The 25,704-nt window shown below is 47.0% G+C and overlaps 1 protein-coding gene across 1 annotated transcript in view; it reads left to right on the plus strand.

The window, feature by feature from the left end:
• The window catches only part of LSAMP (limbic system associated membrane protein), a 1,540,275-nt gene that overhangs the window by 949,480 nt on the left and 565,091 nt on the right, over nt 1-25,704 (plus strand). The window lies entirely within an intron of this gene.

The raw sequence follows: 25,704 nt of genomic DNA on the forward strand, positions 1-25,704 counted from the left end.
ATTCCATGCCTGGCCAAGGTTTGTGGTTTTTGTGGAGGAGGAGGCCAACGCAGGCCTCCCTCTCTCTCCTGAGCATAGGCATAGTTTGAAGACTGCAGGGCATGTGAAGCATAACAGAGGTATTTTACTGAAAGCTATGCACTTGACCACCCTCACAGTTAGCAACAGAGCTGCACACACCTACTGGGTCAGAGTGGGGGAAGGCACTTTTCCCCTAACGGTGTTGTTTTAGTACCTTTCTCGTGCTGTATCTGGAATCAGTGAATTGACGCTGAAATCAAAGGATTAATTTGCCGCACCTCTTGTTATGGGGTCTGTGTTTTGAGCTTTCCTATAGGTTTTTTTTTTTTTTTATAATACTGATAGAGTGGCTATGGGCTAGGATGCTACGGAGCCTGGTGCTGTACACAAAGACAGCTTTTGTTCTTTAAGTGTTTGCTCATGTCCATTCCAGTCAGGTGTGCGTGCAACTCATGCACGAGAGTAGGATGATTCTCTCTCCCCTCCCCCAACCGCAGCATCCATCAGGTCAGCCCGAGTACCCTCTGGAGTTGCACCTTCATGGCTCGATATAGGGCCCTGCCATTCAACCACCCCCTTGGTTCCTTCTTACCACCAACAGCTGGAACTTCTTTCACAGGGTCCAATTGTGGATTTTTATTTTCTTTGTACATACATAGTTAACTAGTTTTCTTAGTTAATGACAGTTCTTGTTTGTTTTGTCTCTGCTTCTCTTATGGGGGTGCCCCCCATTTCTCCCCTAACACAGGGGTGCCCCAGTTTCTGGGGTTCAAATCATGTCAAGACTGTGGCAAACTTATACTGAAAAGTATCCTGCATGCTTCTTGCTTGAAGTGCCTCAGCAAGAGTCACCAAAAGGACTAGTTCTGTATTTGTAAAGGCTTTCAGCTGAGAAACCTTAACAATTGTGAGCAGAGACTCAAAATTAGCCTTATGGATGCAGCCTTCCACTCAGTCCAAAACTTAGTCAGCTGAGTCCATGCCTAGTGGCACCAAAAGGGGGAGAATGGACTCTTTGGTCCAACACAGCACCAAATGTAAGACTTCCAGCAGGCAACTACTTTCATTCCTGAAGCCCCAGAAGACAGAGGCAGGAGAATGAGCGTTCTCCCCCTCCTGAGCCTAAGGAGCTGGTGGCAGGGAGACCTCAGCCTACTTCAGGCCCAACTGCTCCCAAGGACTCATCAGCTCCTGTCCTGCTGGGATTAAATCAAGTTCAGCCCAAGCTTGGACATTTGATTCACCTCCACTCCAGAGACTTTTTCGGCAGTGCGGGACCTTATTTGCCTGATAGAACTGCTTTCTCCATGGAGGGCCAAGGCAATAGTCACAATCTGGCCACTGATTATCTATCTAGGGGATCTATCTATGATGCACCATTTCCCAGCATGAGATGCACCTTGGTGCTGGGTGTGATTTCCCCACTCCTCTGCAGTCTTCTTTTTCAGAGACCTTTTGAGTTGAAGGCTGTCGTGCTGCTTAGAGTTCTAGACCTTCTGGTGCTGGGCCTAACTGGGACGGGTTCAGTCACAGATCTCCTTGATGACACAATCTACTGAGAAGAGAAAGGCAGAACGTTCGTTTTGTCCACCACAGCCACAAATAACTGGATGGACTTTCACAGCTTCATTCTCTCAATGTAAAAGGCTCGCAATCTGTGGACGTCCAATAAATGAAGCCTCTACTCCCTGCCACTTGATTGCCATTTCAGGATACCTTCCACCCTGCGCTCCAACGTGAAACTGGGAGACAACCTTCAGGAACAAAGCTGCATGTGACCTGAGCTGAATCACCAGTGGGTTGAGCCACCACAGAAAGTAGTTAACCGCACAAGGCAAGGTCAGACCAAAACAGGAGACAGACTGAACAGGAGAACTTGAGACCTGGTAGTGGCTACTGCTCACCACAAATCTGAGGTATTTTTTATGAGACAGAGTTATACTTATATGAAAGTACAAATCCTTCAAATTGAACAGCACATCAGTCTCCTGGGTCCAAAGAAGGGATGATGGGGACAGGGGAAACCATACAGAACTTGAGTTCTTCCATGAACTTCTTGAGTTCACGTATATCTAGAATGGACTTTAGTCTGCCTTTGACTTTTTGTATTAGAAAATTCTGATGATAAAAGCCTTTTGACCCTGTGCTTCTGCAGACCCTCTTCTGCCACTCCCAGTGAGAGTACCTACAGTATAAGGTGCTGCTTGTGAGAAAGGGATGGGGACGGAGCGTGTGGGGGAATGCCAGAGAATTGGCACAAATATAACATTGGACAGTTGGGATATGAGCCCACACAAACTGAAAGTGGGGGTAGGCCAGATGAGAAGGTAAGGGTGGATCCAGCCTCTGCATTAGTGCATCACCCCTGAGTGCACACTCAAAAGGCCTATTTTTGGAAGGCTCAGTCTAGCCAAAACCATGGCCGGAGAATGGACACAGCTTCTTCCTGCTGCTCATATTCCTCCTCTGAGAACCATCCTGTCAATTTTGCTAGTAAAACTGCAGGGGAGGCTGCAGCTCCAAATGCCTGCATGGTGTAGTGGGGACACATGCTCGGGCACTGGAAGACGGCACTCCAGTCTCTCAAACTTTTCATAGAACAGGGCAAGAGCTACCATTTGAAGGTCTGGAATGGTCTGTTGGATTTCATGAAGTAGTCGAGAGACCTGGAGGCAAGAGCTCCTTCTCGTGCCATCCCGTTAGCCATGGTTCAGAGATCCACAGCCACACCATCGAGAGCCACCTGCAGAGAGACCCTAGATATGGCTTTGCCTTCTTCCAGTAAGGCAGTAAATTCAATCAGGAATCCGGTGTAGCAGATTGTCAAAATTGGCCATTACTCTGCAGATGTTAAGAGTGGCTTGCAACTATGCATTGCCAACAGACATCAGTAGAGTAAGTGTTCCTCTCAAACAAGTCCACCTTTTCCACCTCCTGATTTTTAGGGGAGGGTCCTTGAAACTACAGGCACTCCCTTTGGTTTGCCGCATCCACCACCAAGGAGGAGGAAGAGTAAAGAGCTCATCTCACTTTTTGTCCCCTCAAAGGATCTCTCATTCCTCTTCACTATAGGAGACAAGGGGGCTGGCATCTGCTGGGAAAATTTGTTGGTCTCATGTATGGTTTTGATGAGTAGCAGTGCAGTATGCAAAGGTCTGGAGGGGGGTAAAGGATGTTCACCATGGAATCAGTATTTTCTCCTTTGAGTGGTATCCCCATGGGTGCTCCACTCTGGGTGCTGGTGTGTCCTTGTGCCAGCGACCGGAGACTTTTCCAGCAGTTTCCACTGTGCTGTGCACGCACTGTGGTGCCCCCTTGTGCCATGAAGTCTGTTAGGCACGTGTGCGGCACAGCCCCTCAGTTCCTTCTCTACCGTCCTCGGCAGCAGATGGAACCTCTTTTCTTCTCTACCTCTGTCAAAGAAAACCATCAAAAACCCAGTTAATCCCATTAGTTATCTCAGTATCCAAGTTATTTACTCCCTACCAACCCACCCCAATCAAAAGTTAAAAAAAAATTTTTTTTTTGTTGCAGCTTGCCATCTTTCCCCCGCACCTCATGCTGGGATCTCCTGGCTCTAAAAGGTGTGAGATGTGCCAGGATGCTATGTCCATTTCTGACAGGCATTCTAAGTGTATGAAGTGCCTGGGGGAGTTGCATCAGACACAAGTGCCCCCACTGCTCAAAACTCCCTGCTAGATTGAGTCTGTACGCTCAATCATGGCCGTGATTAAGCGAACAGACTGAAAATTCTCGTCTACGAGAAGTCACTTCGATCGCCATCAGAGGACACACCAGTGGCTCCAAAACCAGCCTCCCAGAGCAAGAGTATGGATAAATATCATTCCTCTGGCCTCCCTGTGTCAAAAAGGGGTCTTTCTCCAGCCTGTTAACTACCCTTGGCACCGAAGACCAAAAGTGTCAGCACCACGGATAGGCCCGGCACGTCTGGAACGGCATCATCCAAGATGCTGGCACAGCACAGGAGAGCCCACTCGGAGCTGAAACAGAGACCATTGGCACTGCCTGCCCCAATGGCACTGGTGGGCCAACCTAGAGATCGCTCGGCACAGAGATCGCTCGGCACAGAGACAACAGGCTCAAATGGCACCGACGTCCGTGCCAGAGAAGACCTGCACGGGCATGCCTTCACTGGATCACTTGGCCCTGGGGCCGACATTGGCACTGAGTAAACCACACACCTCAGCACTGTCTCAAGAACGTGTGTGCTATCGATCCTCCGTAAGGAGCCGCCCGCCAACAGCACTGAGCTCGCTGCAATCCTCCATCCAGTTGGTGGACTCGCGCAGATCATCAAACATCTCATGACCTCTGAGCGAGGTGGGCACAGAATCAAGGAGTAGATTTTTTTTTTTTTTTCTTCCCAACACTCGTGTCCCACTCACAGCCCTCCCTGTTGGCTACCCGGCTCTGTGGCATACGCATACCCTCCTTCTCCGCCACTATGGTATGCACAGCAGTATGGCTACCCACCACCGCCATGTACCATTCAATAACAGCCATGGGATCCATGCCCTAAGGCGACCCACCATCGTGGCCCCTCCACCATCTCCAAACCACCACTGACTTCTCCTCCAATTACCACCTTGGTAACTGAGCCCAGTTCTCCTGCTCACTCGGAGATACAGGACTCCCTTTCAGAAGAGGAAGACAGATCCCCTTTACACAACTCCTCATTCTCACCTGATGAGGCGGTTATGGCTGAAACCCCATCTGGCAATGATTCAAAGAAATTCCAAGACCTCTTCAAAAGGGTGGCCTTGGCGCAAGAGCGAGACCTACAGGAGGTACCAAAGAAACAATACCAGCTATTACGCACACTACAGCCTCCCACAACCTCCCAAATAGTACTCCCCATGGACAAAGCTATTATGGACCCGGTGGAAAACATCTGGCAGACTCCTGCATCCATTACCCCAACTAATAAAAGGGCAGACCACAAGTACTTCATTGCACCAAAAGGAATGGATTTCCTCTTGATCCATCCCCCATCAAACTCATTAGTGGTAGACTCTGTTCGACATAAGGGAAGACAGCCTAATCTCAGGACCACTCCACAAGACAGACCATAAAGTCAACATCATGGGTCGTAAAGTCTATTCCTCCGCCACCCTGCTCCCTAGAGCAGCATACTACACAGTGATGCTCTCAGATTATGACCAGGCCAACCATTCCAAACTGCAAGACCTAATTCAGCACTTACCAGAACACAACTCTCCTTAGCATCATGCAGGAAGGCCACACGGTTTCCCATACAGCCCTACGGTCCACAATGGACATAGCAGACCCTGCAGCCCGCATAACAGCATCTGCCATTGTATTGCGCAGGATTTCATGGCTGCAAGCATCTGGAGTCCCAAGAGATTTACAACAGAAGGTCAAAGATCTGCCTTTTGACAAGTCCAACCTCTTTGCTGCTAAGACAGATGAGGTAGTACATTCCATGGACTACCGTACCCCACTCAGGACCCTGGCAATGTACACTCCCCCCCACTCCCCTTAAGAGAACAAGGTAGTCAACCGACCAGAGACCCAGGGAGCCATACAAACAACAATCCAGATACGATCTCTGCCAAAAAGAAAGGCCGCAATGTCGCAGATCCCAATACCAACAGCAGCAACATTCCTCTGACACATCCACCCATAGCCAAATGACAAATTTGAAAAATGGCGAGAGCCAGAAAACCACCTCAATACCACTTGCACCCAGTCATCCTCAGTTCAACCATCGTCTCCAGCTTTTTTCATCAATGGGCCCAAATCACATCTGACTAATGGGTTCTAGAACTTATAACGGTGTTGGATGCCATCCCCTTCACCTTCTTGCTTCCCTCCCACCCCATCCCTCTTCAGGGACCCCTCTTGCAAGAACCTTCTCCACCAAGAAGTCTCACACCTGCTACAATTGGGTGCCACCGAACAGGTACCACCAGAATTCCAGGGTTGGGGGTTTTACTCCACCTACTTCTTTACCCTGAAAGAGTGGAGGGTGGCAACCTATATTGGATTTAAGGGGACTCAACAAATACATCGCTTACCACCACTTCAGAATGGTAACCCTAGCAACAATTATTCCTGCATTGTATCAAGGGGACTGGTTTTCGGCTCTCAACCTCCAGGATGCCTACTTCCACATTACAATCTGTCCTGCACACACGCTTCTGACAATTCATGGTGGGAACCCAACACTACCAGTACCGAGTGCTCCCCTTTGGCCTCTCAGCTGCCCCCAGGGTACTTTCCAGAACTTTGGTAATCGTAATGCCTCTCTAAGGCATCAAGAAGTCATATTTCCATGTCTAGACAACTGCCTCATAAAAGGGTCATCCTTTCAAGAAACCAAGGCCATGATCGACACTACCATGGACTCTCTGGTCAACCTTGGTTTCCATAGAAACCATACAAAATCCACACTATGCCCAACCAGAAGTTGGAGTTTATAGGAGCCCTCATCAACATAGTGACAGCAAAGGCTACTTTGCCCGAACACCGATTCAATACCATACGCAATCTTATCACGAGTGCACAATCCATTCCGACCATGATGGTACACGAATGCCTCAATCATCAGGCATATGGCTTCTACAAGATACGTCATCAAGTTGGCCAGGCTCTACAAGGGGCCTACAGTCATGATTGGCCACAATCTATAAGCCCTCCAGGGATCAACTTTCCAAATGAGTTACTATCCCACCACGTATCCTCTATTCCCTACGATGGTGGATAAACCCACAAAACATGCTAGATGGCGTACCAGTCTAACGGCCTTCCCCCCCCCACCCCCACACACACACTCTTACAATGATGACTGACGCATCACTCATGGGTTGGGGAGCCCATTTTGGGGACCATCACAGCTCAAGGCAAATAGTTCTTTATGGAACAAACTTTTCATATCAACCGACTCGAATTATGACATGCAGTCAGATATGCATGTCAACACTGCCAACCTTACATAGCTCACAAGTCCATTACAGACAACACCACCTGCATGTACTACATCAATCGACAGGGAAGTGCATGATCCCCATCCCTTTGCCCAGAAGCCATCAAATTATGTAACTGGTGCCTGGTACATCAGGTCACTCCTTCCTGGAGTAGTACTCAACATCACAGCGGCTGCTCTAAGCCGCATGTTCCATGACCAGCACGAATGGGAAATAGACAAGCATGCACTCGATCTAGCCTTTCACCAGTGGGGCCAACCACACACAGACCTCTTTGCCACAAGAAGCAACAGGAAGTGTCACCTCTATTGCTCCAGAGCAGCCCTAGGGAAACACTCCCTCGGGGACCCCTTTTCTATCAGGTGGGATGCTCCTCTCCCTTACGCTTTCCCTCCTTTTCCTCTCCTACACAAGGTCCTTAAGATCAGGACAGATCAAGCTCAAGTCACAGTAGTGGCACCAGTGTAGCGCAGACCTGGTATCCTTACCTTCACAAGATGACAATGGCAGATCCGTATGCCTTCCCACTCCATGATCTTTTATCACAGAACCATGGGCGGAATCTCCATCCAGAACTCCACAAGCTTTATCTCCGTGCCTGGTTCCGTCATGGCTACAGGATGCCAAAAACAACTGTTCAGAAATGGTGAAAGAAATACTGATCAACAGTAAAAGACAATCCACTAGGAGACCATACCTCTATAAATGGAACAGATTTTCTCACTGGTGCAAGCGCTCACATATGACACCCCCAGAATCCATCTCGTTCCCCATCCTGTTGAACTACTACTTATCCCTGAAACAGTCAGGCCTTGCTTTTAGCACCATTAAAGTACACGCGGCTGCCATAGCAGCGTTTCATCACACCGAACAAGGGGTTTCCTTCCTCGCAAATCCGATAACCAAGAGATTCCTTAAGGGTCTACGGAACACTTTCCTACCCGTCCATCCACCAGTTCCAGTCTGGGATCTGAACCACGTACTCACAGCTTGACAAAACCACCCTTTGATCACTAGCAACCTGCTCTTAGTCCTCTCTATTGATGGTGTCCTTCCTAGTTGCGATCACTCACTTTCCTATTGGAAGTTAACTCGCCACGTTGATGGCTGAACCCCGTACGTGGTGCTCACCAAAGACAGAGTTATACTTCGACCCAACCCAAAGTTCCTCCCCAAAGTACCTTCCCCCTTCCTTACCTGCCTTTTTTCCTAAGCCACACGCTGAGCCGGTGCGTGCTGCAAGGCATGCTTTCAATGTCCACAGGGCACTTGCGTTTTATTTTGACTGCACTAGAGCCTGGAGAGTGTCCCCTAGACTGTTTGCTTGTCCCTTGGATCATTCTGCATAGGACAGACTCTCATCTCAGGATCTCAAAATGGATCTCCTCCTGTATTTGGAAATGCTATACTCTCTGATTTAAAAACTTACCTGAAACCATCACAGCGCATTCCACTATTGTGTTGCTCAGCAACGTTCCTCTCCAGGACATTTGTAACGCTGCCACCTGGTTATCTGACCATACATTCGCACAGCATTGCACTCTCTCCTCTTCAATTGCATTTTCCAGGGCGGTGGGACAAGCAGGACTATTCAGTGACTAACACAGGGCTCCAAACCCACCTCCATGGGCTGACAGTTGCTGTGTAGTCACCCAGAGTGGAGCACCCACGGGGACACCGCTCAGAAGAAAGTGTTGCTCACCTTGTACAGTAAGGGTAGTTCTTAGAGATGTGTATCCCCGGGGGTGCTTCACAACCCTCCCTCTTTACCCTGCTTTGGAGTCCCATGCTCCAACGGGTAGGGAAGGAATGGAAGGGCTGTGCTGCACGTGTGCCTAACAGACTCCAACAAGTAATTCTATGTAAGGCAGGGGAAGTGAACAATTGGGGGAGGGGAGGTCTTCCACTGACTTTAGACTGTCTCTCCACCCCAATGAGCCACCTGAAAATATTTGGAAACAGAAGGATTGTAATGACGAGGGTGGAGGACAATTGCTAAATCCAGGTCAGAAAAGACATCTGTGGCTTGAGAAGGACTTTACCTGAAATAAGAACTAGGGTAAGAAACTGTAACAAATTTTCTTGGTGTATTAAGCTTAGCTTGTGTTTTATTTTGTGTAGTAACCTACATTGTTCTATCTGTTCTCTCATGACCACTTAAATCCTACCTTTTATAATAAATAAAAATCACTGGTTTATTTATAAACCAGTGTAAGTAATTGTTACCTAGGGAGGAAAGGAGTCTGCATCTCTCTTTACCCTGAGAAAAAGAGCAAACACAAGATTACCCTGTGTAAATGTTATACAGACTAAGACTTATTTAACTGGGGTTCTGGTTCTATTGGGGCTGTGCATCTGGGTGCTGGGCCAAGTCCCTTTGGCAAAGCCTTCCCAGAGCTAAACTGATTTCATTGCATAGAGCTGTGATCCCAACTATGTCAGTGCTGGAGGAGGGCTGGCTCAGCAAGACAGTTAAGTGGGTGCCCAGGAATGCATAAAAGTAGGCTCAGTAGGATTTCAGAACATCAAGTTATATCCAAGAGTACCTGCCCCTTCAATCACTGAGCACTCTATCGGGGTGTAAGTCTTTCCAATAGCATTCCTGGTTCAGGTTCCTACCTAGGAAATTTGCAGAGCAGCAATGTGATCCTCTGCACACACTTTCCCAGTGCATTATGCAGCTTCCTAGAAGGCCTGAGGGATTCACCCTTCGGGAGAGTGGTCCTCCAGTCAGGGGACAACTCCAACCCCGCTTCCTGAATTTAGGCTTGAGTCACCTGATTTGGAATTGACATGAACAAGCATATGAAGAAAAAATGGCTGCTCATAACTGTTGCTCTTGGATGTGGTGTTCATGTCCGTTCCAATACTCGCTGGCTTACGCTGTCAGAATAGCCAGCAAGAAGAAACTGAAGGTAGGCAGGGCCCCATTTAAAAAAAGGCCATGAAGGCAAGGTTGCAGGGTGTGGCCAGGTCAACCCTACAGAATGCTACTGGAGGGGAAAGTCATCTTGTGTATGTAGTGCACACACCTGATTTGGAATTGACATGAGCACTGCATCTCTAAGAACAATCATTACGAGATGTTTAATAATTTTGTCTTGTTTCAAATAGCTTCAGAATGAATTCTGGTTTGAAAGTATTGTTGTATCTTAAATTAGAAGTGAAAAATGCTAAGAGAACTGTGAGTAGGCCTTGTCCAAGACCAAAAGGGGTGAAGTCTCCAACCAAAATGAAAGGAGTTGTTTTTGGTGACTACTGTTGTTGTGTACTGATCTCCAAGATGGCATAATGTGCCGAGACTGTGTTGGTTCATGGTGTAACTCCCATCTTCAGAACTCTGAAGAATAAGATGGGGGGAGGGGAGTGTTAGCCCACAATGTCACTTGCTATAATAAATCCATGGTTATAGACAAGACACTATGACTGCCAGCTAACATATGTTACACAAGTACAACAAAACAAACAGGATCTTCAGAGTTCTGCAACCCAGGCTGCTGTCACTTGAACTAACAGAATCCCTGTTGGATGTGAGTAGAAATAAGCCCTGTGTCCTCTCTGTAGACCTCTGGTCACTCGTGCCCAGAGAGCATGTAACGCTTATTCTAAGGAGGAGCTTCGGTGTATCAGGCACTGGCACAGTAATCCACATCAGATTCTCCCAAAAGTGTTCAATGTAGTCTATGATTTGATTGTGGCCTCTGTATTGATATCTAATCATGCTTCTTCTGCCTCCTTTGCAGACCCATTTGTATTTATTGTCAGTTCTAGCTTATGACTGGAAAAATCATAGGTTCTGATGAATGGTTTTATATTCTTGTACAAAATCTAAAATTGCTCATATTTGTACTTCCCTTTGGCTTTGTCTCTTGGGAAAACACCAGCCACCCTATTGAACAGTATCTCTGATTAATGTAATTGTAAGCAAAGAAGCAGAATCGGCTGTCTCTAAAGAAGAAGAAAATCCCTTTAATAAATTATGTGGCTTCTTTGCACACTTGTCTGGAAATAGCTTGGAGCAGTTGAGTATTAAAGGAGGTCCTTGGAGTTTTGTTGCTGGAAAACCATAGAGATTCCAGGTTTAGGAAGACCAGCCTCTACATGTTGACTTGTGTAATGAGGCAGCTAAGAGACCCAAGATGAGAGCCAGACTGACAGATTCAGAAGAAGTTGAAGTGCTCCATGCCGCCATGAATAATTAAAACACTTTGTGTTTTCTTGGAACCGTGGGTCTGTGTTCTGTTTCTTGACTGGTAGGTTTCTGTTAAAGTAGGTGAGCATTTTTGTACAGCCAGTGATAGGAAGTTTATAGATCCAAAATGCACCAGAGCTTTCATAAAACTCTGTTGCTTAGGCTGGCATGTGCCTTGCATGCAAAAGGGGATGATGAAGTCTCTCTAACCGAGAAACTTTTCATTGCCATAGGGCAAGGCACCTAAGACACATGTTTTTGAGGAGTAAACTTTCAAAATGGGCCTGAGCTGCAGGGGAACCTGCCCCTTAGATAAAAACTGTCTGTAAAATTAGCTCAGATTTTGCAGGAGGCAAGGGGCTATTTAGACCCAGGCCTATAAACTTTCAATTTTTCAAGTCTACTGAGTTTTTTCCCTCCTCTTCCCCCTTCCCCCCCCCCCCCCCCCCAGTAAAATACAGAATGCTGCAGTTTATCACTTAGCACAAGGCTATGCAGGTTGGCGGGGATCTATGCTCACTGGGCAGCCTGTCTAGGATTGAGGAAAGCCTATAACATTGTTTTCTTTAGAGAAAGGCAGCTTTTCCAAGAATACTTTCTCATAGCCATAGTACCAGACTCCTGTGGTTGAACGTCTGTTTCAAGGTGTTTATAGCAATCGTGGCTGACCTAAACTCCTGGACCCAGACAGTGGAGGCTCCATAGCCAGAACAAGCACATGGAGTTAGAATTTACATTTAGAAATTACATTTAGATTAAGAAAAAGAACACACAGGAGTTCTAGCTTGCAGGACTGAAGTGTTAGTTCTTGTTCTGGCCAAATGCCCAATGCTTTTCTCAAGTTTTGCCTTAGTAAGGAGTGAGTATAGACTTTAACACTTGGCCTTATGATACAACATCTTTCTCCCAGTCACCTATCCAGCTCTCTGTCATTGGCAATCAATCTCCTGTGGTATTATCTAATGGGAATCCATTGTTAACTGAGTGTTCAACATAGTGGATAGCCTAGGCACAATGCTTTACAAAGGTCTTCTCTACTCATAAATGTTAATCGCAAATAAGGTAAAATATGACTGAAGCAGATGCACTAGTCCTGATCCCATTCAACATCTACAGGCAGCTCATAGGTGCTGTTATTCTGGAATAAGAGTGCTATAATCTGAATTACCTTAATCCATCTGGGTTCTGGAATAAGAGTGTCAGCACATGGAGTCTGTCAACCTTGCACACCTTGTTTTATACCTTTGAACTACAAAAGGTTTAGCTCTGAAAGTACCAGTGGAGACAAGGCTGGAGTTCATCAGGAATATATATGGCAAACTAACTCCCAATGTAGTCAAGCCTTGAGTACTTTTAATACTGTGAATGATGGAGCAGTACCTCTTTTTTGGGGGAAGAGTGGTACTAATAGCAACTTTGGGTAATTGAAGCTTTGGGAGCCTCCTTGTAGAGATGCCCCTGAATCATGACGAGGGCAAACTGCACCTCTGCCACTAGCCCCCTCGCTTGTAGAATCCTATAAAGATCAGTTTGTTCTGATCCCATTCAACATCTGCATGCAGCTAGTAAGTGCATGTGTCTGTCTTGTTTTAGTTCCTCTCATGGGCGCCCTTCCTCTCCCTCTTCCCCAATTCTGTACTACGTGACTGATCATCTCCTCTGTTGTGTAGTATGTCTCTAGTCACAACCTGCCTTTGAAGTAGGGAATTGGCCAGATAGTATGGACTCATGGGGCAGCTGACACAGCACTAGCTAGCCTTTAGTATGTATGACCACATCACTGCTGCTGAAACGGCTCATTGCTTTGACAAGGTGAGCTTGGAGATGAAGCTGCATCTAAGCAGAAGAGAGATTATTGCTGGGCAACTGAAAGCATTGTGAAGAGTTTGCAGACGGTGAAATCTTCTTTGGTTGAACCAACTACGCTAGTGTCCAGGGCATCTGAGTAGCCTAGTGGCTAGATTGGGAAGTAAGTAGGCAGGAAAAGGGGGATGCTGTCCTCCTGGCCCAGGAACCCCAAACAGTCACTATTCAAGTCCTTCATATTGGGGTGTTGCCCCAGGAGAATGGGTTCCCCTTAACTGGGCATTCTCAGTAGGTTCCTTACTCCTTCAGCCTGCCTTCTCTAATGTAAGCAATTCAATATGTACATTTACAACACTATCCAAATGCCCTACTATCCTCTCCGTTCTATCCTCTGAAGGGAGGTTGAGAGAGAACAAACTGCATGACAGACAGTGGTCACATCACTTAATGACTGCTTGGATACACTATGGCAATGAGGGTGATATCAGAATGGGTATAGAATTATTTACTTGTCCTCCTGTGAAATGCAAAATGTCATGGTCATTGATCAGCTATGGCATGAAGGTGTGTGCACTCCATGGTCATGAGACTGAGCCAAGGATTAAAAAAACAAACTTGCACAAGTCAGGGAGGTGTATCTACTCTAACTGCGGCTACTTTGCTTTGAAATCTCTGTCATCACTGAGGCTCTGAGCAGTACTTTTCATATACAATGTACTTCACAAACATGTTCCAATTAATCTGGTAAGGCTCCTCAAGATATTGTGACAGACCACAGCCTTGTAAACTGCAAAACTCTTATAGAAGGCAGCCATACTGGGAGGTGGGTGAATGCTTTCTTGTTTCCAAATTTAGCCTCACCTGAACACAGCACAGTAGTCAGAGTAGAACACAGAGGCCTAATTAGGAGGCAGCTTGCAGCTGGGGTTAATTAAGCACCTCCTGCCAATTAAGGCCTCCTGGGTTCTTCCCAGGTAGCGGGGGAGGAGGTGGGTTGAAAGGCACACAGAAGAGAGCTGGACCCCAAGGTCTGGCTTGTGATGAGAATGACTCGGTAAGTGGGGACCCTTGCCTCTAGAGAAATCCCAGGGCAACAAAGAGGGCTCCATGAGTCTCTGAGGCACTCAAGTAACTGCCAAGAAGCACAGAACCCCCAGGGAGCTACCAAGGGAATCTGTCGCAATATGTAAAGTAGTATCATTCCTATTTTGACATTTTGGGGGAAAATAGGCTGAAGTGAGTTCCTGTAGGCTACAGAAGAAACTGGTATGTTGGCTATTTGGGTTATCTCTCTCTGAAATTAAAGGAGGAAAGCAATGTTCCTTCTAATTTTTTTCCATCCGTGTGTGGGATAAGTTTTGTGTTATGCACCAAGGCAAATGAAGATGTACACCACCAATAGAAAACTCATTATACCAGCTGTGGGCAGTTATAGTGCTCTGCTAAACAGTGGTGCAGCACCTAAATCTCTTCTCAGTGTCTGCCCAATACCTTGTTTATAAAGGAACACTGGAAGAAAGTGCAATTAAACTTGAGCAAATTGAACGTTGAGAGCTTTTGGAGTGAGGAGTGGGGGTCAAAACCAGGATATTTTTAGGTTCAAATCACCAGCTTAGAAGCTGTCAAATGTGCTATATAAACAGAAATCTGACAGGAAATATTGCATAAACAGATGCCAATGATGATTAAATGTCAAGTGACATTGCAGCTGGTAATGTCTAACATTGTCCATGTCACCATTCTATCACCAACGAGCTCAGAAAATGAGGTATCAGTCAGACAGAAAACACTATCAGGAGTGTTTAAGATCCAACAATACAGGAGAGACCTCAATTCTCAAATAACCAACAAAACCTGTAATGGGATAAGAATACATCAGGCCAGATATACTAACATGTATGTTGCAGGGTCAGTAGGGAAGGAAATGCTTCTGGAAGGAGAGCACTAGTAAGTATTACTCCAGTATGGCAGCATCTAAACTGAAAATTAGCATCACTATGCAGGACAGTCCTACCAGCTCTGTGGGCATGTTAACGAGGCAAATAAAATGCTAATGGACTGCTGATTAACATATTTTAGACATTCAATTAACTAATAGGAAATATTCTTGTGCTGCTGTTCTCCGTGAGGTCAATCGTTTCTGTTTAAAGCCGTAAGTAGCATTCTAAAGGCTTATTAAGCCCTAACCTTTCAAATCTCCCCAGAATGAGCATTCAACAGTGTACTGTTAGATGGTGAACCAGATGCTATTACCTTCCTTTCCTTTGATTTTTTTTTTTAATTTAGTTGCAGTTTCTAGTCTATAAACTAGACTCCTCTTTCTGTTTGCTCATGCAGGATCAAAGCTCCACAAAAGCCTTCGGATGCTCCTGTAATATTGATAAGCAAGTAATGGCAGCTAATGATAATGGCTACCATGTATATAAACTGCTGCATCTTCTGGCCGTCTGTCTGTCTGACCTTCAATGGCTTGAATCCACAGTAGTTATGCTATTGTGAATCACAATAACCGTGTTCCAGTCAGTGGTGTCATGCTGCTGTTAAACTAGTGGAAGTGAGAGGAACAATAAGGGCCCCTCCAGTGTAAAGAGGGCATATGCTCTGTGACAAATGACAGACAGCAGAGAGGTTCTTGCAAGTCAAATGGCAGAAAATTGTGGTCTCAAACAGGCTTGGGGTCATGAGCTCTATCCCAGCTGTCTAATGTGTGTGGTGTAGTTGAAGGGTGTGATATTTCAACACATTTAATGCTGTGGTTTCTTACGAGTCCTACCGTGACCTTTCTATTTCTGTCCCTGGCTACACGGTTTGAAATGGGAGATGCCAGGAGCAGTTTTCAAGAGGAACACACTTTACAAATATGAGCAATTCTTCAAAGGAGGCACATTCTGTAACTAAAGGGGGATGGGAGAGACCTTTCCAAAGGAAGCATTGGCTGCAGTAGGGAAGCACCAGTCAAGCACAGAAAGCAGCCAACATTCAAAAATTCATCTTAGTTTTAATTATGGAAACGTGTTAAAAGCGAATAAGAGGACATAACTATCTGAAAGCTCCCAGGGTCTAGATATGAGTAAAGACTCACTCATATGCCTAGCTCTTCTCTCTAGGATCTCCTCTTAGCAGGGCTTTTCCCAGCATTCTCTTCTTGTACCTCCCTTTTACGTCTGGGGGCGAAAAGCGATCCATTTTGCACCTGAGGGCTGCAAATGGGGTCAATCTCCCTTTCAGCTATAGAATGTATTTTTAGTCCTTGTGTTTTCCCTTTTGTCTGATCCCTGAGGAGGGTAGCATAGCCACAAAGAATAAATCTGGCAGGCTGGGAAACAAAGGGATTCCTAACCAGGAAAGGTCATTCTGGAGATAAGGGAGTATTGGGGCACTATTGAATATCATGGTGACTTTTTTTTCTATTGGTAAAGCAGGTTCTCTGGGCTCTAATAATTTCTTCCCTTCACCCTGTGCCATTTTCAAATGACTTTCCTGCCACCACATTTCCTTTCTAGGCGTCAAGTGCTGCCTCTGCATTTGTGTAGTAAACACCGATTGATCTCCAAAGGCAGCTGTGCCCCTTTCAGCAATGAGGATTTTTTTCCAAACCGGCCATTGAACATCCAAACTTAGGGTGTGATTTTGGTGGAGGAAGCACACCAGCCTCCCTCTATGGCAAGGGTGTCAATCATCGGGTGTCAATCATCATGTGCCCAAGCTGGTTACTACCCAGTTCCTCTTGTTGGTGTCTTTTAACAACACGCTATTCAGTACTGTGTACTATTGCTGCACCTCCTTTTGTGAGGCCAGATCCAGGAAGTGGAGCTATCCAGGGACACACTCTCTTGCATGGAGTTCACGCAAGTGGTGAATTTGCCCCCCTTTGCCTGTCTCTCAAAGAGGTGTGGGATGAGGCTGGTTGGTATTCTGTGTGCTTTTGCTGGAAAGCAGGAAAAAGTCAGAGGGGTGGAGAGAGGGAAAGTGATAACCCCCAGGAAAGTCAAACTATCTATTTATTTAGTCATGTGTTTTGGGTTGCGTTTTTGCATTAATCGCTGCCATGCGTAGGAGCCCTGCAATTTATTATTGGTGATAAGTATGGACAGTAGCTATTATTTTTGCTCTCTGTTCTAAAATGTGGCAAGCAGGGACACTTAGATTTATGGAGCATGCATTATTCAAATCTTTGTGTCCGGATGGCTTACCGTGAACAGTCTGTTACTTCCAGAACCCTGTGTTCTTCTCCACTTTATCTGTTTCCTTTTTCCTTAACACTCATTGTTGCGTTAAAGAGGGATTTGTGGTGTAAACTTGATCCCAGTTGAACTCCCTTGAAGCCAGCAGTCTTACACCAGAGGTAGCACAGGTCTAACGGCTTGCTCTGCCTCTCGTGGAGGGGGTCTGATTTTTGTGACTGTTGAGCAAGACACGTGAGGGACAGTGTGTTTGGGTGATACCTGGTAGCTGTGGCAAGAATTGATTTTGCCAAACCAAGGGGCTGGGCAGATGGTTTACGTGGATAGAGCCTTGCAAATCTGTGGACCTCTGCTTTATATCTGCAGGTTTCTGCATCTGCAACTCACTTTTTGTGGATGTGGATAAAAATTTTGTCTCTAGAATCCTGCAAATTTGCTTTCTATCTGTGGATGTGAATGCGGATATCCTTGGATCACTTTTGGCAGATGCCAATTTTGTAGCCACACAAGGCTCTACACGTGGACCATAAACCCGGTTTTATTTGGCTCCTTATCGCTCACTCCCTCAATAACCAGAGGTACTCGAAGGTGAGGGCTAGTCTTGTCAGCAGTTTGAGACCTGCAGCAGAGCCCATCTACAGGAAACCTAATGGAGCGCAGGTGGCCAGTACTAGACTATCTGACATATACACTGCCTGCTGAATAGAAGAATCAGCAGACTGGCTCTGAACCCTAGCAGCAGTCGAGTGGCAGCTCAAAGCATTGCCCACAGCTGCAATAGATCCTGCAGTCAGTGTTGCTCCCAGTTTTGTTCCTGCTTTGCCTCACTCCTGGCTCCGGACTCTTACTGTGACCCTTAGCTCAGGTATCTGGTCTCTGACTCTTGCTTTGACCCTGGACTGCAATTCCCTGCTACTGACTCTTGTTCTAATTAGTCTACCACTTTCTCCAGCCAGTAGGCCCACCCTCTTATGGCTTGATTGTGTGACAGGACTTCACTGTTTGCAGAGTGAGTTCCAGATGTTGGGCTTATCCCCCTCCTGCTATCCAATCACCCCCTCCCCACACACACACTACCACCCGCAAGCTTTTGATTCTAGACCCATCCCTTGTCATCCTAATATGAGCTCAAAATGCCTGCTTGAGGCTCTCATCCCTCCCTCAGGTGTACGTTTCAAATACTAGCACCCTCCTGTTCCTCTCCCAGGTGTGAGCTGCAGAGAGTGTGTCGGAGCAAATCCTCAGGTATGTGTTGGTGAATTTAGGACCTGGCTCAGGCCTACAGCCAAGGTCAGCTTACTGAGTAAGGGGGAAATATTTGGTGCAAGGGAGTCTCCACTGAAGGGATAGCCTCTGCTTAATACTTGCTGGTGCTGGAAGTGAAAAAGAAGTTGCTCTCAGCTGAGGAAGAGAGCAACTTATGAGCAGCTGTCTGGCCAGGCAACATGCACAATCTGCAGAAGCAAGTGAAATGTTGCACCTTTTACTACTGGGGAATGAGGTCATCTATAGGGCTGCACTGGGAGAAAGAGTTTGGTTAAGGAGAAGCATCCAAAAAATGAAGCAAAAGCGCTCTCTCCCCTTGCTTCCCCCTCCCCCCCCCCCCAAAAAAGCTTGTATAGAAAAATAGCTCTTTCCAGTTACAGGACTAGGTTCTTAGTGTAAGTAAGCTTGAACTCTCTCAGGGTGCCATCTGCACTGTGCTGTAGCTCAAAATAAGATACACAGTTTGAGCTACACAAATTGCATATCTTATTTCAATGTTATTTTGAAATAACCTGCTATTCCAAAATGTCCCTTACTCATGGAATAAGGTTTACAGGGACATCAGAATAGTGAGCCCAAAATAATGGGCTTGCTGTGAAGATGCGGGATTGCTATTTCAGGGTACTTCCGTATATGTAGTGTAGGTGTAGTGTCACAGTAGAATGGATATGAGAGGAGCCAGTCACCTACAGCTGCCAGAGGCATTCTGTTCAATGCAATGCTCCAATGGGGGTGGTGAGGGCAGAAGCTCATGAATGGGGTAAAGAAATGGGTTTGGGAGGTAAGGGGATCTCCTGAAATTAGACTGGGCAGCAAGATGGCTCCAGGCTTTGAAGAGGTGTCCCAGCTGTTTCTACTGTTGATCCTCAAGTGGCTGGCACCTTGTGTACTGATGCCCCCTGTCCTCTGCCTAGATACCAGGGTCCTGTTCCTCACCATGGCAGCTGGTGCACATGCTCCTGCCCCTCCCCTAGGCAGAATGTCTTCACTGGGACCCTTTGTGGCTGGTAGGCTCAGGTGGGGCTAGAGAGTCACATGAGGGACTTCTGGCTGGCTGGGAGCATACTCCATGTCATCTCTGCATGCCAGTCCTGGCCAGTGCAGCCATGATGGCTGTCCAAATGAAAGAAGATGAGGGAGAAGAAGGCTGTTCTCTCTGCTCCCCAGTAACTGGCCAGATCCTGTACACAGGGTTGGCCACTCTAATTCCTCTTCCAGACACTGATCTTGCACCCAAGATATTCTGAGAGGGAGAAACACTAGCTTGGGGATGTGGAAATACATATCAGCCCCTGCAATATTTCCATTATCCCCTTTCCTCTCCACTTTTGTTGCTCTTGTTCCATGGACAGAATCCCTCCAAAGGGTACTGTGGAAGAGCAGTACCCATGCTCCCTTTCTGGCTCTTCTTCCAGCTCTATCTTGCATCCATTCATAGTGGAGGTGAGTGTATTTTGGCCATGCCTTGCCTCTTTGGTAGTGGTAACATTTAGCGTCACCTTGACTTCAGGAGCTAAGCACTTGTGCACCCAAAATGTTTACTTGTTTAACCATACTAACAAACTGCAGTATTGCAACCTCCTCTGCCCCAAGTGTGGACACGGTTATATCAGTATACACTTACTGAGAGCTGGTTCCCATACAGGAATAGAAATAATGTCAGTATAATAGAGAGCATCCACACTGGGGGTCTTACTGATGACATTTGGGTTTTTGGCCAAATAAAATCTGTGGACCAGATTCTTGCTGAACCCATGTAAGTACTCCAGATGAGAGAGACCCCTTCTGCCTTTGCACGCATATTGCAGGATCTGGTCATATAATTAAAAGTGCTTGCATACAATTAAAAGAAAATGGGAGAGCTAGAAATGGGCTGAGTGTTGGGCCAGTAAGTGGCACTTCTGAAATGCTCTCACTTGGAGCAATCAATGGGATTCCATAAATTCTGACTCTAAGTGATGTGGAAAAGCTAGACGAGGTACCAGACGAGTATTGACAGAATCTATGGAAACCTTTATGCAGAAAAGACCAATTTTTGGATGGGGCAGATGATGATTTAGACTTTTAGAGTCTATAATGAAAATGGTTTTAGGTTTAAAAAATTAACTTGTTAACCATCTACCAACCTCTGGATGAGTGCAATGATGGTTAGATCACAGTGTTGAGAGACTGAGGAAACATATCTCTGATACCTCAGTTTTCAATGGTCTTAGAACCAGGGTTAGGGTTTGAGTCTATCTTGATGTTCACATCTAGGTCAGAACTCTTGTGGCTTGGGCCTGTCTGTAATGGGATGAGCTTGAATTACCCTCATTGAAACTGGTTGCACATGCCATGGTACTCTGGGTTTGAGAATACATTTCTCTGCATTAGAAAAATAAGCAGCTAGTTTAGAACACACAATAGAAGAGAAGCATCTTAGTCCTAAGTTCCACTTACATTCATGCCTGAATTGAGATCCTAAGAGCTGTCTGCAACACAGTTTTTCCCTCCCTTGAAAATTTTTCAATTTTGAGGGCAGCGAGGAAATCCCAAACCCCCGCATCTCAAATCAAGATGAGAGGTCAAAAATTTGAAATTTATTACAGGGTGGGGAAAAATTGAAGAAAAATCAACATAGGGAAAGCCAAAGATAAATTTGGCTCATTCCCTATTGATCTGGGCAGTCTAGAAACTTCTATCTGATAATCAGACAGCTGGAGGAGTCTGAGTTACTGGCTGCCCAGTGAATCAGTTATCCCAAATGCCCCATAAGGCGAGGGAGACAGGCACAAGAATTGGCAGGAGCAGGCAGGATTTCCTTTGAAACTTAGTTGAATTTGACACATTTCCCTGAAACATTTAAATTTTGATGAATCCACCTTTTGCAATGGGAAATTTGCCAACCAGCTTTATGGAAAGTGACTAAGTCATTAAGAGAGACCACACAGTCGGCACAAAATGTTGAACAAGTTGATTATTGAAAATGCAGATGATCATTAACAAGACTCTGGGAAACATGAGAATATTTAAGTCCTTAGAATTATTTTATGTATTGGATTCTGATGGTCCCTAGAAAGCTCAGTTGGGATGCAGGCTATTGAGAGCCATTGCAAGATGCCCTGCCTGCCCCCAGTGAGCTTACAATCTAAATGAAGAAGAAGCACCAAGAATGGGAAGAGAATCAGAATGCAGGCTACTGTTGAAATATCTCAGTACAGCTTGAGGGGATGTGCAATGTGCACTCCCCCAGGATAAAGAAGAAAAGGCAGTTCATTCTTCAGAGACAGATGGATCTAACGAAGTCTTTTGGATCAGAATACCTGCAAATCTTGAATGGAGACAGAGCTTAGAATTTTAAATTGAAAAACTGGGTTCTAGATATGCCTATTTTTGCTTTATACAGAAGATTGGCCAGGATTTCTATCACATGCTGAGCTAGTTTGCGTGGACCATAGATCTTTTGCACAGTGATATAAAACAAAGTTTCAGGAAACTATCGGGAAATAGGAACAACCAGTTAGTGAAATGCATGACAAATGCCTTGTTTAAGGGGTGGTCCTGCTATGAAAAGTGGTGCTGTAAAAATGGCCTAGGGTTTGGGTTGCAATAGGTGTCACAGCAGGCACCGTTTGCTTGCAGAGCCTTTTGTTCTTGGTAATCAAGTGTATGAATGAAAGACTCTGCCTGACTTTCAAATCCTAGAGGGAATGTGTGGCTTCTACATGAGACTCATAGCATCGAAGAACGGGAAGGAACTTTGAGGAATCATCAAAGTGCATTCCTTTGAACTCATGGCAGGACCAGACATCATCCAGGCCATCCCTGACAGATGTTTGTCTATTCAGCTATAAAAAAATCTCCAATGATTGGGATTCCACAACCTCCCTACGCAACTTATTCCAGTGCTTAACCACCCTGAAAAGACATTTTTCCTAATGTCCAATATAAACTTCCCTTGCTGCAATTCAAGCCCATTGCTGCTTATCCTCTCATTCAAGTTTATGGAGACTATTTTTTCTTCCTTCTCCTTCTTAAGACTCTTTTAAGTATAAAAAAGGAAAGCTGTTGTCATGTCTCCTCTCAGTCTTCTCTTTTCCAGACTAAGCAAACCCAATTATTTCCAACTTCCCTGATAACTTATGTTTTCTAGACCTTTAATTGTTTTTGTTGCTTTTCTCTGGACTTTCTCCCACTTGTCCATATGTCCCCTGAAAAGTGGTGCTCAGAACTGGATACAATACTCCAGTTGAGGCCTAATCAGTGTGAAGTAGTGTGGAAGAATTACTTCCAGTGTCCTACTTACAGCACTCCTGCAAGTGTGGAGTGTTTGGACTGATTGGACTTGCAGTGGATTTGATGGTTAATGGAAATTTGATGTTAACTATGCTTGCTTTGTTTGAAACAGTGTTACATTGGTGACTCGTAGGGTATGTCTACACTACAGCACTACTTCGAATTAACTTATTTTGAATTAGTTAATTTGAAATAAGCTAAATCGAAATAACGCATCTAGACACAAACTAATTCGAAATAGCGTTTTTCTAATTCAAAATAGCACGTCCACATTGAGTGGACCCTGAACCGAAGTTAAGGCTGGCTGGCACCAGTGCCAAAAGGGCATCAGGGTCAGACTTACTGTGTGGGGCTGCTGCCTCAGGCTAGCGGAGGTCTTTGCTTAAAGGGACCCGACCCCCCCCATCTCAGACAGTCAATTCTCAGGTTTCTCTGCTTGCTGGTCCACCTCGTGGAGGGACAGAAAAGCATTTATGTCTCAGAGTGCTCTGCTTTCCCTCACTGGGGACATCATGGCACTCTGCAATATGGAACCAGACCTGCCCCCGGGGACTCTGCTGCGTCTCTTGGACACGTTGCCAGCACCCTGGCTGCACTGTCTGAAGGCTGCCATCCGGGAGCACCATCGAGGGGCTGTCAGGATCCAGGGGCCCTGTGGGAGAGCTTCCACTCTGAGGAGTGCTAACAGTCTCCCCGGTCTGCCCCGCTGGGGGCTTGTGCCCCATTCCTCCCTCTCGTCCTTCCACTTACCCCTCCCTAGCCCCCCCCTTCCTGATGTCAAATAAGACACATTTTCAAAAATATAAACTGTCTTCATTTAACACAACTGGGAGGGGAAATGAAACTGTGGGGAGACAGGGGAAAGGAGGCAGGAGAGGACAGGAGAGAGGGTAAGGGAGAGGAGGGAGCTGGAAGGGGGAAGGAGGAGGAGGGAAAGCTCAGCACTCAGAGCTGGGGGTCTCGCCAGGCCAACCGCCTCCCAGCCCGGCAGGGGAGGGAGCCTTGGTGTCCCTGGGGGGATGGGGAGGAGGGCGTGGAGACTGAGGAGGAAGAGGTGGGGGGAGGAGAAAGTCATTGGGGGGGGAAGCGGGGCAGCAGGCGCAGGACCGGCACGGGGCAGCATGTTCTGCAGCAGGGCCTGCAGGTTTGAGTTCATGGCTTGGTCCTGAGCATGCTGCTCCCAATGGAGCTGCAGGTCCTCCTGCATCCAGGCCTGGATGGTGCGGTGCCAGGCTCTCAGGGCTCCTGGGTGCTGGTCCCCAGTACCGCTGATGATGGTCCTGCTGAGGCCGCGGGTGCAGGAGCATGTCCTGGGTGGGGTGGTACGTCCTGCACGAGCAGCTGGTGCAGCTGTAGAGAAAGGAGAGAAGTGGTCAGTTCTCCCTGGGGACACAGTGGATGATGCCCAGCGTGCTGCCCCCTTCCCCCCCCTACACACACACACGATGTGAGGGCGACCGTGCCCTGCACCATTAGAGCTTGCACAGAGGCCATGGTCAGGATGTCTGGCTTTCCCTGGGACTGGGAGCTGCCCCAAGACTGCACTCGTGCCCCTATACTGTGTACAGTGCGGCCGGGGCAGGGGGGAAGATGTCCCCTGCCTCTGTGTAGAGGGGGCGTGTGAAGGGAGAGCGTCCTGCTGGGTCCTGCCCCGGAGTCAGGAGCGTGTCAGGTGTCTTCGCACATACATGTTCCTATTGGGCCACGGCCCCTGGGTGTTGCACAGCTGGAGCCACCTGCCCAAGGGTGGCATGACACATGCTTGCACGTGCACAGGTGGCTGCATGATCCGTGGGAGGCATGGCCCACGTGCGCGATCCCTGGTCTCCCTCTCCGCCTCCCCACCAGGTAGGGGACCGTGCTGGCACTTTCCTGGTATGGCCTCCCTGTATGATCCTGACAACTCTGGTGCTGGGACAGCTGGTGGTGGCCCCTCTGATGCACCCGGGTCAGGGTCCTCTGGTCCCGGCTCGCTGCCTCCAGGGCTGGCATGGACCGCCCTGCCCCCCAGAAGTCGGTTGGGGGCAGGGAAATAGGGGCAGGTGTCAGCCCCTGTTGTGGCGCCAGCCCTGCCACAGCTCCTTCACCTTCAGGCACACCTACTCATGGGTGCACCTGTGGCCTTTCCTGGCCATGGTGGCCACTATGCGGCCGTAGATGGCTGCGTTCCTCCACCTAGTGCAGAGATCGTGGATGTTGGGGGGACCTCCCCCCAAACCTCAATGAGGTCCATGAGGTCTCTGCACTAGTCCATGATGGCGCGCGCCATCTATGGCCCTTGGGTGCTGGGGGACTGGGCGGGAGACAGCTGGTTGACACTGGCTGCCATCGTGTGGCCACTGGCTGAGGGTCTGCGGCTGCTGGCAGGCCTGGCTCTTGCACGTGCCCAGTGGCCAGAGTCTGTCCATTTAAGGGCTCTGGGGCTGGGGAGCAAAAGAGTTTTCCTGGTTGTGCCAGAGTGGCCACCAGGGGGAACTGGGAAGGGCTGGAGGCCCCCTAATTCAAAATAAGTGTCTACGCAGCACTTATTTCAAATTAGCTATTTCGAACTTGGTGGTGGTCCTCATAGAATGAGGTTTACCAAATTCAAAATAAGGGCTCCACTATTTCAAATTTATTTTGAAATAGCGGTTTGTATGTGTAGACGCTATTAAAGTTAGTTTGAAATAGCGTCTGTTGTTTCAAATTAACTTTGTAGTGTAGACATACCCTTATTTGGCTTGTGGCCCCCTATGACCCTTAGATCCCTTTCCACAGTACTCCCTCCTAGGCAGACATTTCCCATTTTGTATGTGTGCAACTGATTGGTCCTTCTTTAGTGGACTTTGCATTTGTCCTTGTTCAATTTCATCCTGTTTACCTCAGACCACTTATCCAATTTGGCCAGATCATGTTGAATTTCAATCCTATCCTCCAAATCCCTCCCAGCTTAGTACCCTTATCAGCAAACTTGATAAGTATAGACTCTCTGCCATTATCATTGATAAAAATA

This window comes from Pelodiscus sinensis, chromosome 1 (genome assembly GCF_049634645.1).
Source record: "Pelodiscus sinensis isolate JC-2024 chromosome 1, ASM4963464v1, whole genome shotgun sequence".
In the NCBI taxonomy this organism is placed as follows: Eukaryota; Metazoa; Chordata; order Testudines; family Trionychidae; genus Pelodiscus; species Pelodiscus sinensis.